The sequence below is a fragment of the Drosophila subpulchrella genome, unplaced genomic scaffold (genome assembly GCF_014743375.2).
Source record: "Drosophila subpulchrella strain 33 F10 #4 breed RU33 unplaced genomic scaffold, RU_Dsub_v1.1 Primary Assembly Seq159, whole genome shotgun sequence".
Lineage (NCBI taxonomy): Eukaryota > Metazoa > Arthropoda > Insecta > Diptera > Drosophilidae > Drosophila > Drosophila subpulchrella.
Window position 1 is genome coordinate 7501 of NW_023665497.1, and position 15772 is coordinate 23272.

Here is a 15772-nt window from a genome sequence, read left to right on the forward strand (position 1 = left end):
CTAAAATATCTTTTTTGTTCGACATACGTCATTATTGTATCCACACATGTACAATTTTTGTTTAACCAATATAAAATATTGAATTAAATCATTTGTATTTTGATGATAAATTTAAAATTTATCTGTATATATTCATATAAGACTCTTTGGTAATATATAATATAAAACCGAGCGCATATATGATATGTACGTTAGAAAAAATAATATATATATATATTATTTTCTTTTAATATAGGGACACCTCTTTTAATTTATCCCCGCAGGGAATTATCACATAACTCAGTATGTGATAATGGCAGACCAATATACATATATATCAAGATTATCAATACAAAATATATATCATTATTAGCCTGCCTCAATTGTAATTATTTATTTGGATTAACGATAAAGTTCGGAAACAATTTGTTATTCTATGTATAATAGAAACCTTGGCCTTTGTTTCAACATTATTATCTTTGGGCTTAAAATATTAACCGTGGAGCCAAGTCTCATATTCATAAATGAATAAAGAAACAAATTTGACGGATTAATATCTTCTCTACCGACAGACAGTATTTTGTCACGTCAATAGTAGATGGCCGGCCCATTGACCATCCTATAGTAGTTTTTGGACCCAATATCTTTAATTCGGGTATTTTCAATTGTCTTTGCCAATCAACCGTTTGGTACTCTCTCATATAATAAGAGAATACACATATAATTCCATTATATGGATATATCTTCATTATTTTATTTGCTACATCACCCTATAATAGTTTTTGAACCCGTCAACTTCAATTCGGGTATTTTCAATTGTCTTTGCCAACCATTTATATGGTATTCTCTATTATAATAAGAGAATACTAGTGTATATCCATTATATGGATATATCATCTTCATATTATTTGCTACACCACCCTATAGTAGTTTTTGAACCCATCATCTGCAATTCGGGTATTTTCAATTGTCTTTGCCAACCAACTATACGGTATTCTCTCTTATAATAAGAGAATACAAGTATATTTTCATTATATGGATATAATGCCATTTATTTTTCAATATCCATATAATTCATTTAGTTTTGTATGTACAAAACAAGTTTTCTTTATAGTATTGACAAAATCATATGTTTACGCATAACATAAGTTTTGACCAATACGAGGAGGGGCCCGCCAACGACCACCTCCCTATAGTAGTTTTTTACCCCACGCACTACTGCGTGCCTGTTTACAGTACTAGTGCCAGCTATCACTAGGTTTATATATCATGTTTCAGTGATATATGGGTAAATTCTACCATTTATTCTTATGTATATGGCATTTCTATGCCATATTTATACAATCCATTCATATCTTAATGTATATTTATTATATTATACATTATTATGCCTTATAGGTATTATACCTATAAGCCATATCCATACGATTCATTCACTAGTGCCGCCCCTCACTAGGTTTATAATTGTTATATCATTGATATACAATTTATTTCTATATATATGGCATTTATATGCCATATCCATACAATGCATTCACATTTCAATGTATATTTACTTGTTATACATTATTATGCCTTATAGGTATTATACCTATAAGCCATATCCATACGATTCACTTATATAAATATATGTATATTTTTCTATACATAATTTTTTTTTATTTTTGTATGGATTTCTATGCATATCCATAGTTTATATGGATATGCTTGGCGTTCTATATAGTATTGACAAATTCATATGCATAACATAAGTTTTGACCAATACGAGGAGGGGCCCGCCAACGACCACCTCCCTATAGTAGTTTTTTACCCCACGCACTATTGCGTGCCTGTTTACAGTACTAGTGCCAGCTATCACTAGGTTTATATATCGTGTTTCAGTGATATATGGGTAAATTCTACCATTTATTCTTATGTATATGGCATTTCTATGCCATATTTATACAATCCATTCATATCTTAATGTATATTTATTATATTATACATTATTATGCCTTATAGGTATTATACCTATAAGCCATATCCATACGATTCATTCACTAGTGCCGCCCCTCACTAGGTTTATAATTGTTATATCATTGATATACAATTTATTTCTATATATATGGCATTTATATGCCATATCCATACAATGCATTCACATTTCAATGTATATTTACTTGTTATACATTATTATGCCTTATAGGTATTATACCTATAAGCCATATCCATACGATTCACTTATATAAATATATGTATATTTTTTTCTATACATAATTTTTTTTTACTTTTGTATGGATTTTCTATGCATATCCATAGTTTATATGGATATGCTTGGCGTTCTATATAGTATTGACAAATTCATATGCATAACATAAGTTTTGACCAATACGAGGAGGGGCCCGCCAACGACCACCTCCCTATAGTAGTTTTTTACCCCACGCACTATTGCGTGCCTGTTTACAGTACTAGTGCCAGCTATCACTAGGTTTATATATCGTGTTTCAGTGATATATGGGTAAATTCTACCATTTATTCTTATGTATATGGCATTTCTATGCCATATTTATACAATCCATTCATATCTTAATGTATATTTATTATATTATACATTATTATGCCTTATAGGTATTATACCTATAAGCCATATCCATACGATTCATTCACTAGTGCCGCCCCTCACTAGGTTTATAATTGTTATATCATTGATATACAATTTATTTCTATATATATGGCATTTATATGCCATATCCATACAATGCATTCACATTTCAATGTATATTTACTTGTTATACATTATTATGCCTTATAGGTATTATACCTATAAGCCATATCCATACGATTCACTTATATAAATATATGTATATTTTTCTATACATAATTTTTTTTTACTTTTGTATGGTTTTCTATGCATATCCATAGTTTATATGGATATGCTTGGCGTTCTATATAGTATTGACAAATTCATATGCATAACATAAGTTTTGACCAATACGAGGAGGGGCCCGCCAACGACCACCTCCCTATAGTAGTTTTTTACCCCACGCACTATTGCGTGCCTGTTTACAGTACTAGTGCCAGCTATCACTAGGTTTATATATCGTGTTTCAGTGATATATGGGTAAATTCTACCATTTATTCTTATGTATATGGCATTTCTATGCCATATTTATACAATCCATTCATATCTTAATGTATATTTATTATATTATACATTATTATGCCTTATAGGTATTATACCTATAAGCCATATCCATACGATTCATTCACTAGTGCCGCCCCTCACTAGGTTTATAATTGTTATATCATTGATATACAATTTATTTCTATATATATGGCATTTATATGCCATATCCATACAATGCATTCACATTTCAATGTATATTTACTTGTTATACATTATTATGCCTTATAGGTATTATACCTATAAGCCATATCCATACGATTCACTTATATAAATATATGTATATTTTTCTATACATAATTTTTTTTTACTTTTGTATGGTTTTCTATGCATATCCATAGTTTATATGGATATGCTTGGCGTTCTATATAGTATTGACAAATTCATATGCATAACATAAGTTTTGACCAATACGAGGAGGGGCCCGCCAACGACCACCTCCCTATAGTAGTTTTTTACCCCACGCACTATTGCGTGCCTGTTTACAGTACTAGTGCCAGCTATCACTAGGTTTATATATCGTGTTTCAGTGATATATGGGTAAATTCTACCATTTATTCTTATGTATATGGCATTTCTATGCCATATTTATACAATCCATTCATATCTTAATGTATATTTATTATATTATACATTATTATGCCTTATAGGTATTATACCTATAAGCCATATCCATACGATTCATTCACTAGTGCCGCCCCTCACTAGGTTTATAATTGTTATATCATTGATATACAATTTATTTCTATATATATGGCATTTATATGCCATATCCATACAATGCATTCACATTTCAATGTATATTTACTTGTTATACATTATTATGCCTTATAGGTATTATACCTATAAGCCATATCCATACGATTCACTTATATAAATATATGTATATTTTTCTATACATAATTTTTTTTTACTTTTGTATGGATTTCTATGCATATCCATAGTTTATATGGATATGCTTGGCGTTCTATATAGTATTGACAAATTCATATGCATAACATAAGTTTTGACCAATACGAGGAGGGGCCCGCCAACGACCACCTCCCTATAGTAGTTTTTTACCCCACGCACTATTGCGTGCCTGTTTACAGTACTAGTGCCAGCTATCACTAGGTTTATATATCGTGTTTCAGTGATATATGGGTAAATTCTACCATTTATTCTTATGTATATGGCATTTCTATGCCATATTTATACAATCCATTCATATCTTAATGTATATTTATTATATTATACATTATTATGCCTTATAGGTATTATACCTATAAGCCATATCCATACGATTCATTCACTAGTGCCGCCCCTCACTAGGTTTATAATTGTTATATCATTGATATACAATTTATTTCTATATATATGGCATTTATATGCCATATCCATACAATGCATTCACATTTCAATGTATATTTACTTGTTATACATTATTATGCCTTATAGGTATTATACCTATAAGCCATATCCATACGATTCACTTATATAAATATATGTATATTTTTCTATACATAATTTTTTTTTACTTTTGTATGGATTTCTATGCATATCCATAGTTTATATGGATATGCTTGGCGTTCTATATAGTATTGACAAATTCATATGCATAACATAAGTTTTGACCAATACGAGGAGGGGCCCGCCAACGACCACCTCCCTATAGTAGTTTTTTACCCCACGCACTATTGCGTGCCTGTTTACAGTACTAGTGCCAGCTATCACTAGGTTTATATATCGTGTTTCAGTGATATATGGGTAAATTCTACCATTTATTCTTATGTATATGGCATTTCTATGCCATATTTATACAATCCATTCATATCTTAATGTATATTTATTATATTATACATTATTATGCCTTATAGGTATTATACCTATAAGCCATATCCATACGATTCATTCACTAGTGCCGCCCCTCACTAGGTTTATAATTGTTATATCATTGATATACAATTTATTTCTATATATATGGCATTTATATGCCATATCCATACAATGCATTCACATTTCAATGTATATTTACTTGTTATACATTATTATGCCTTATAGGTATTATACCTATAAGCCATATCCATACGATTCACTTATATAAATATATGTATATTTTTCTATACATAATTTTTTTTTACTTTTGTATGGTTTTCTATGCATATCCATAGTTTATATGGATATGCTTGGCGTTCTATATAGTATTGACAAATTCATATGCATAACATAAGTTTTGACCAATACGAGGAGGGGCCCGCCAACGACCACCTCCCTATAGTAGTTTTTTACCCCACGCACTATTGCGTGCCTGTTTACAGTACTAGTGCCAGCTATCACTAGGTTTATATATCGTGTTTCAGTGATATATGGGTAAATTCTACCATTTATTCTTATGTATATGGCATTTCTATGCCATATTTATACAATCCATTCATATCTTAATGTATATTTATTATATTATACATTATTATGCCTTATAGGTATTATACCTATAAGCCATATCCATACGATTCATTCACTAGTGCCGCCCCTCACTAGGTTTATAATTGTTATATCATTGATATACAATTTATTTCTATATATATGGCATTTATATGCCATATCCATACAATGCATTCACATTTCAATGTATATTTACTTGTTATACATTATTATGCCTTATAGGTATTATACCTATAAGCCATATCCATACGATTCACTTATATAAATATATGTATATTTTTCTATACATAATTTTTTTTTACTTTTGTATGGATTTCTATGCATATCCATAGTTTATATGGATATGCTTGGCGTTCTATATAGTATTGACAAATTCATATGCATAACATAAGTTTTGACCAATACGAGGAGGGGCCCGCCAACGACCACCTCCCTATAGTAGTTTTTTACCCCACGCACTATTGCGTGCCTGTTTACAGTACTAGTGCCAGCTATCACTAGGTTTATATATCGTGTTTCAGTGATATATGGGTAAATTCTACCATTTATTCTTATGTATATGGCATTTCTATGCCATATTTATACAATCCATTCATATCTTAATGTATATTTATTATATTATACATTATTATGCCTTATAGGTATTATACCTATAAGCCATATCCATACGATTCATTCACTAGTGCCGCCCCTCACTAGGTTTATAATTGTTATATCATTGATATACAATTTATTTCTATATATATGGCATTTATATGCCATATCCATACAATGCATTCACATTTCAATGTATATTTACTTGTTATACATTATTATGCCTTATAGGTATTATACCTATAAGCCATATCCATACGATTCACTTATATAAATATATGTATATTTTTCTATACATAATTTTTTTTTACTTTTGTATGGATTTCTATGCATATCCATAGTTTATATGGATATGCTTGGCGTTCTATATAGTATTGACAAATTCATATGCATAACATAAGTTTTGACCAATACGAGGAGGGGCCCGCCAACGACCACCTCCCTATAGTAGTTTTTTACCCCACGCACTATTGCGTGCATGTTTACAGTACTAGTGCCAGCTATCATTAGGTTTATATATCGTGTTTCAGTGATATATGGGTAAATTCTACCATTTATTCTTATGTATGTATATGGCATTTCTATGCCATATTTATATAATTCATTCATATCTTAATTTATATTTATTATATTATACATTATTATGCCTTATAGGTATTATACCTATAAGCCATATCCATACGATTCATATACTAGTGCAGCCCCTCACTAGGTTTATATATCTCATTTTAATTATATATTGGTAAATTCTATTATTTATTCTTGTGTATATGGCACTTATATGCCGCCACTATCTATAAAAATGCATTTATATTTCAATGTATATTTTCTATATTATACATTATTATGCCTTAAAAAGTTATTATACCTACCATAAGGCGATATCCATACGATTCATTTATATAAAAGATATATGTATAATTTTCTATACATAATTTTTTTTTATGAATATATGGGTTTCCTAAGCATATCCATATAATACATTTAGTTTTATATGGATTAGATTGGTCTTCTTTATTGTATTGCCAAACTCATATTGATAAAATAAGTTTTGAACAATAAGAGGATCAGCCGCCAACCAACCAACCACTGCTACCATTGGAGGAACATATACTTACTTTTTATATGTCCTCTTACTTGAATGGTCCTCTCTTTACTTGAAAATTTCATTACCATAGGAATCTATTTATACATGGAATATGATTTCCACTACTTTTTCGCGTCACTAATAATTAATATGACGATACAGACTTGCTACCATAACATAAGTCTTGAACAATAATAGGAGCAGCCGCCAACCAACCACCAACCAACCAACCACTGCTACCATTGATAGTAATTTTATATGTCCTCTTTAGTTGAATTTCAATACCATAGGAATATTTATACATGGAATATGTTTTGCCACTACTTTTTCGCGTCACTAATAATATGACGATACAGTCTTGCTACCATAACATAAGTTTTGAACAATAAGAGGAGCAGACACACCAACCAACCAACCGCGCTGCTACCATTATATATACTTATATTTATATAAGTCCTCTTTACTTGAATGGCCTCTTTACTTGAATTTCAATACCATAGGAATATTTATTTATACATGGAATATGTTTTGCCACTACTTTTTCGCGTCACTAATAATATGACGATATAGACTTGCTACCATAACATAAGTTTTGAACAATAAGAGGAGCAGACACCAACCAACCAACCGCTGCTACCATTGAATGAACCATATATACAAACTTTTATATATGTCCTCTTTACTTGAATTTTAATACCATAGGAATATTTATACATGGAATATGTTTGCCACTTTATCATCGCGTCACTAATAAGATGACGATACATTTTGTTTGTTCAATATTTACTTATATATTGATGTTTCCAATTTAGGTCTTTTATATTTCTTCTTCCCTACCTTACACACCACAAACAAAGTGGCGTGCGATGCTGCAAGCAAGCATAATGATTATGCCCGCTTGCAACATCTTTATTATCGAATCATCAAGCAAAGGATAAGCTTCAGTGGATCGCAGTATGGCAGCTGCTCAACCACTTACAACACCTTGCCTGTTACAAAAGTCGTTTACAATTGATTCTAGGCTTTGTCATTGTATTAAATAATGCTTTTATATGTAACTAGCGCGGCATCAGGTGATCAAAGATCCTCCCAATTTACTATGTTACAAATTACATTGGCATCACATCCATTGTCGTTTATAAAGTAAATTATAAACTTTAAATGGTTTAGAAGCCATACAATGCAAATTGCCCCTTATTTATCATTGCAGTCCAGCACGGATACGACCTTAGAGGCGTTCAGGCATAATCCAACGGACGTAGCGTCATACCACTGTTCGCTCGAACAAGTATTGTGCCATTGGTCCGTACCTGCGGTTCCTCTCGTACTACGCAGGAATGCTGTCGCAACAACGTTTTGTCATTAGTAGGGTAAAACTAACCTGTCTCACGACGGTCTAAACCCAGCTCACGTTCCCTTGCATGGGTGAACAATCCAACGCTTGGTGAATTTTGCTTCACAATGATAGGAAGAGCCGACATCGAAGGATCAAAAAGCGACGTCGCTATGAACGCTTGGCCGCCACAAGCCAGTTATCCCTATGGTAACTTTTCTGACACCTCTTGTTAAAAACTCTTTAAACCAAAAGGATCGATAGGCCGAGCTTTTGCTGTCCCTGTGTGTACTGAACACCGAGATCAAGTCAGCATTTGCCCTTTTGCTCTATGTGTGGTTTCTGTCCGCACTGAGCTGGCCTTGGGACACCTCCGTTATTATTTGAGAGATGTACCGCCCCAGTCAAACTCCCTACCTGGCAATGTCCTTGAATTGGATCATACCTGAGTAATTGGAGTTATACCAAATTTTCAAATCAAAAATACATAAATGCACCGTTTTATTAAAGAATTTGTTTGCGATTATATAACAAACTCGTGATACTTTGATCAAGAAGCTTGCATCAAAACCCAATACCATAAGATATAATAAATATATCCGTATAATGGCTAGGAAATGATACACGTTCCATTTAATCAAGTAAGTAAGGAAACAATAAGAGTAGTGGTATTTCATTGGCGATACCAAACCGAAGTCTAATATCTCCCACTTATTCTACACCTCTTATGTCTCCTTACACTGCCAGATTAGAGTCAAGCTCAAAAGGGTCTTCTTTCCCCGCTAATTATTCCAAGCCCGTTCCCTTGGCTGTGGTTTCGCTAGATAGTAGATAGGGACAGTAGGAATCTCGTTAATCCATTCATGCGCGTCACTAATTAGATGACGAGGCATTTGGCTACCTTAAGAGAGTCATAGTTACTCCCGCCGTTGACCCGCGCTTACTTGAATTTCTTCACTTTGACATTCAGAGCACTGGGCAGAAATCACATTGTGTCAACACCCGCTAGGGCCATCACAATGCTTTGTTTTAATTAGACAGTCGGATTCCCCAAGTCCGTGCCAGTTCTGAATTGATTGTTAATTGATAATCGTTATAATTAATAAGAACTAATTGGTTTAACCCAATTAGTATTCTTAAAAATTTTAGCAAGAAAGTTCCACAATTGGCTACGTAACTAAACTATCCGGGGAACAAGTGACCAACATAAATGCCAGACACTCTATTTACCCAGAACGAGCACATAAACCATGTTATTGTTTCCCAATCAAGCCCGACTATCTCAATCTTCAGAGCCAATCCTTATCCCGAAGTTACGGATCTAATTTGCCGACTTCCCTTACCTACATTATTCTATCGACTAGAGACTCTTCACCTTGGAGACCAGCTGCGGATATTGGTACGGCCTGTTGAGAAGTTTGCGTGTCCCCACCATAAATTTTCAAGGTCCGAGGAGAAAATATCGACACAACAGTATATGTCATGCTCTTCTAGCCCATCTACCATATCTCTCTGCGAAAGACTTCCATGGTAGTACGGCTATAAAACAGAAAAGAAAACTCTTCCGATATCTCTCGACGGCTTCTTTATGGTCGTTCCTGTTGCCAGGATGAGCACGAGGCCCATATTTAATAACAAACGGATACTCAACAGGTTACGGAATTGGAACCGTATTCCCTTTCGTTCAAAATTATTCAAGTATATTAATTAGCTTGATTTATATAATATAATTATATTTGTATGGCATTTGTGTTTTACTTGAAAATTTTCGGCTTTCGCCTTGAACTTAGGACCGACTAACTCGTGATCAACCACTGTTCACACGAAACCCTTCTCCACTTCAGTCCTCCAAGGTCTCATTCGATTATTTGCTACTACCACCAAGATCTGTACCAATGGCAGCTCCATGCAGGCTTACGCCAAACACTTCTACGCATACCATTGTACCTTCCTACTCACTAAAGTTTCAAAATTTATATCACAAGTAATATAAATCATCTACTTTAGCGGTAATGTATAGGTATACAACTTAAGCGCCATCCATTTTAAGGGCTAGTTGCTTCGGCAGGTGAGTTGTTACACACTCCTTAGCGGATTTCGACTTCCATGATCACCGTCCTGCTGTTTTAAGCAACCAACGCCTTTCATGGTATCTGCATGAGTTGTTAATTTGGGCACCGTAACATTACGTTTGGTTCATCCCACAGCGCCAGTTCTGCTTACCAAAAGTGGCCCACTGGGCACATTATATCATAACCTTGAACTTCATATCAAGAAAGTTAAGGTTCTTACCCATTTAAAGTTTGAGAATAGGTTAAGATCGTTTCGACCCTAAGGCCTCTAATCATTCGCTTTACCAGATAAGATTATTTTATATAACATTAAAATGCACCAGCTATCCTGAGGGAAACTTCGGAAGGAACCAGCTACTAGATGGTTCGATTGGTCTTTCGCCCCTATACTCAATTCTGACAATCGATTTGCACGTCAGAACTGTTTCGGTCTTCCATCAGGGTTTCCCCTGACTTCAACCTGATCAAGTATAGTTCACCATCTTTCGGGTCACAGCATATATGCTCAAGGTACGTTCCAGTTAGAGGCATAAATAATATAAATATCATTATACATAACTATATAGAACGCCCCGGGATTGTGTTAATTAGCTATAAATAGTTAAAAAACTAATCCCATTATTAGTCAAGTTAATTACGCTATTAGGTTTATATCCCAATAACTTGCACATATGTTAGACTCCTTGGTCCGTGTTTCAAGACGGGTCCCGAAGGTATCCTGAATCTTTCGCATTGTTAATCATACAAGTGCATATAATAAACACAAAAATCAATGATAATTATGCCATTATATAATTCCGAAAAATTAACGCACTGTATTCATATAAATCTATCAGCACTTTATCAAATTAATAACATTTATTCTGTGTTAAAATGCAAGCAAATTAATTTGAATAAACTATAAGTTATATTTTATGATAAATTTTGTATGCTAATAGATTACAATGTCCTTATATGGAAAAAATGCACACTATTATCATAATATTGTTTAAATATTACAATTTTAATGATGAATTTTCCATAACGGATATTCAGGTTCATCGGGCTTAACCTCTAAGCAGTTTCACGTACTGTTTAACTCTCTATTCAGAGTTCTTTTCAACTTTCCCTCACGGTACTTGTTTACTATCGGTCTCATGGTTATATTTAGTTTTAGATGGAGTTTACCACCCACTTAGTGCTGCACTATCAAGCAACACGACTCTTTGGAAACATCATCTAGTAATCATTAACGTTATACGGGCCTGGCACCCTCTATGGGTAAATGGCCTCATTTAAGAAGGACTTAAATCGTTAATTTCTCATACTAGAATATTGACGCTCCATACACTGCATCTCACATTTGCCATATAGACAAAGTGACTTAGTGCTGAACTGATTTCTTTTCGCTCGCCGCTACTAAGAAAATCCTGGTTAGTTTCTTTTCCTCCCCTAATTAATATGCTTAAATTCAGGGGGTAGTCCCATATGAGTTGAGGTTGTGTATAACTTTTTTTGCAATTAATTCTTTATATATAATGATAAAACATTTTATTAAATTCGTTATATATTTTATATATTTGTATGGCATTTGTTTGGTCTAACGAATCAACGAAGAATAATAATATTGTCAACGGCTTTCTATTTACTAATCTTTAATAAGAGACAATTCTAGATAAATTTTTTATGCTAGACATTTCTCAGTATTATTTGATTGAAAAAGAAAATATTTCTCTTCGTTTTTCACATTCAAATTATTTACTAATGTGAGATAATGTTTTTCATATATTTGTTAATATTATGAATAATATAATAATTAAATTATTATTATCCAATAATATACCATATGCTTATAAAATTTCATTATAAAATTTATATAAACAACTTAATTAGCATAGTCTTACAACCCTCAACCATATGTAGTCCAAGCAGCACTATAAAATTAATTAAAGTACATAACAGCATGGACTGCGATATGCGTTCAAAATGTCGATGTTCATGTGTCCTGCAGTTCACACGATGACGCACAGTTTGCTGCGTTCTTCATCGACCCATGAGCCGAGTGATCCACCGCTTAGAGTTTTATATATTGGTTTGGTAATTTTGTCATATATGTTTTTATTGAAAGAAATTAAAAATACACCATTTTACTGGCATATATCAATTCCTTCAATAAATTGATTTTTATACCTAAAACGAATGCTGCGAAATGTCTTAGTTTCATATAACCAATAATATATCAAGTATTTTTTAAATGGCATTTACGGTATTAATACTTTTTTTTAGCGATATATATTGAAATTTATATAAAACATTAACCTGTAATAATCAGGTACAACATTGTACATTTTAGGTTGTTGCATTATCCAATGTATGCGCATAACTGAGATGAACAATACATATCGCAACGCGTGTATATTATGGTCCATATACACACAGTGTTTTATTAATTAATTGCATTTAATATACAATATAATAATAATATTAAATAAATTTAATAATTTCGATTTGCTTGTTCGAATTTGTTATTTGTTTGCTTTTGCTTATTTATTTATCTCTTATTTAATGCAATAATATATTTATTATTACAATTATTATTTCGATTTGCTTGTTCGAAATTTTATATTTGATCTATAAAAGATCATATTTTTGGCAATTTATATTTTATTTGTATTACTATAATATATTATATTATTATAATAAAAACAAATTTTTTTATTAACGGTAAGGATATTAAACAATAATGATCCTTCCGCAGGTTCACCTACGGAAACCTTGTTACGACTTTTACTTCCTCTAAATAATCAAGTTCGGTCAACTTTTGCGAAACAACCGTAACACACAAGGCGTCACAGTGATCACGTCCGGAGACCTCACTAAATAATTCAATCGGTAGTAGCGACGGGCGGTGTGTACAAAGGGCAGGGACGTAATCAATGCGAGTTAATGACTCACACTTACTGGGAATTCCAAGTTCATGTGAACAGTTTCAGTTCACAATCCCAAGCATGAAAGTGGTTCAGCGGTTTACCCGGACCTCTCGGTCTAGGAAATACACGTTGATACTTTCATTGTAGCGCGCGTGCAGCCCAGGACATCTAAGGGCATCACAGACCTGTTATTGCTCAATCTCATTATTGCTAGACGCAATTTGTCCATTTAAGAAGCTAGTGTCCTTATAATGGGACAAACCAACAGGTACGGCTCCACTTATATAAACACATTCAAACACAATAAACATTTTACTGCCACCATGAATGAAGGCTATATAAGCTTCAACACCATAATCCTGAAGATATCTATTTAATATATTTGAGTCTCGTTCGTTATCGGAATTAACCAGACAAATCACTCCACGAACTAAGAACGGCCATGCACCACCACCCATAGATTCGAGAAAGAGCTATCAATCTGTCTTACACACTTATGTTCGGACCTGGTAAGTTTTCCCGTGTTGAGTCAAATTAAGCCGCAGGCTCCACTCCTGGTGGTGCCCTTCCGTCAATTCCTTTAAGTTTCAGCTTTGCAACCATACTTCCCCCGGAGCCCAAAAGCTTTGGTTTCCCGGGAAGCGACTGAGAGAGCCATAAAAGTAGCTACACCCAATTGCTAGCTGGCATCGTTTATGGTTAGAACTAGGGCGGTATCTGATCGCCTTCGAACCTCTAACTTTCGTTCTTGATTAATGAAAACATCTTTGGCAAATGCTTTCGCTTAAGTTAGTCTTACGACGGTCCAAGAATTTCACCTCTCGCGTCGTAATACTAATGCCCCCAAACTGCTTCTATTAATCATTACCTCTTGATCTGAAAACCAATGAAAGCAGAACAGAGGTCTTATTTCATTATCCCATGCACAGAATATTCAGGCATTTGAAGCCTGCTTTAAGCACTCTAATTTGTTCAAAGTAATTGTACCGGCCCACAATAACACTCGTTTAAGAGCACTAATGCAGGTTTTTAAATAGGAGGAACATATGAAAAAATACAAGTATCTAAGCACATGTAAGAACTCCACCGGTAATACGCTTACATACATAAAGGTATAGTACTAACCACAATTGTAAGTTGTACTACCCGTATGAAGCACAAGTTCAACTACGAACGTTTTAACCGCAACAACTTTAATATACGCTATTGGAGCTGGAATTACCGCGGCTGCTGGCACCAGACTTGCCCTCCAATTGGTCCTTGTTAAAGGATTTAAAGTGTACTCATTCCAATTACAGGGCCTCGGATATGAGTCCTGTATTGTTATTTTTCGTCACTACCTCCCCGAGCTGGGAGTGGGTAATTTACGCGCCTGCTGCCTTCCTTAGATGTGGTAGCCGTTTCTCAGGCTCCCTCTCCGGAATCGAACCCTGATTCCCCGTTACCCGTTGCAACCATGGTAGTCCTAGATACTACCATCAAAAGTTGATAGGGCAGACATTTGAAAGATCTGTCGTCGGTACAAGACCATACGATCTGCATGTTATCTAGAGTTCAACCAATATAACGATCTTGCGATCGCTTGGTTTTAGCCTAATAAAAGCACATGTCCCATAAGGTTCATGTTTTAATTGCATGTATTAGCTCTAGAATTACCACAGTTATCCAAGTAACTGTTAACGATCTAAGGAACCATAACTGATATAATGAGCCTTTTGCGGTTTCACTTTTAATTCGTGTGTACTTAGACATGCATGGCTTAATCTTTGAGACAAGCATATAACTACTGGCAGGATCAACCAGAATAATGTTTTTATTCATATTTCATTCATATTTTTGAATAGAAATTAGCAATATAAATTTTATAGATTGTTTTCTATCGAATACGGCCATTTTTATATAGCATTCGTATACGTTTGTTGTTTTCACAATATATACTTGTTCCGCCACTAATAATAACAAGTTTTTTAATTATTGATGTTAAAAACACAATATTTTTTTTCGTAATACGTAATAATTTTCTTTATATTTGCATATTTCATTCTAAAATATCTTTTTTGTTCGACATACGTCATTATTGTATCCACACATGTACAATTTTTGTTTAACCAATATAAAATATTGAATTAAATCATTTGTATTTTGATGATAAATTTAAAATTTATCTGTATATATTCATATAAGACTCTTTGGTAATATATAATATAAAACCGA

General features: G+C 33.3%; 3 non-coding genes across 3 annotated transcripts; all 3 read right to left on the reverse strand.

Moving 5' to 3' along the window:
- Window positions 1–8159: 8159 nt before the first annotated feature.
- Window positions 8160–12130, reverse strand: LOC119559018. The gene has a single exon (XR_005220598.1). It is a non-coding gene; the product is annotated as a large subunit ribosomal RNA (ribosomal RNA).
- A 401-nt stretch (window positions 12131–12531) lies between these two features.
- Window positions 12532–12710, reverse strand: LOC119559023. Its single transcript, XR_005220602.1, has one exon. It is a non-coding gene; the product is annotated as a 5.8S ribosomal RNA (ribosomal RNA).
- A 659-nt stretch (window positions 12711–13369) lies between these two features.
- On the reverse strand, window positions 13370–15364 carry LOC119559014. The gene has a single exon (XR_005220594.1). It is a non-coding gene; the product is annotated as a small subunit ribosomal RNA (ribosomal RNA).
- Between the last annotated feature and the right edge of the window lie 408 nt (window positions 15365–15772).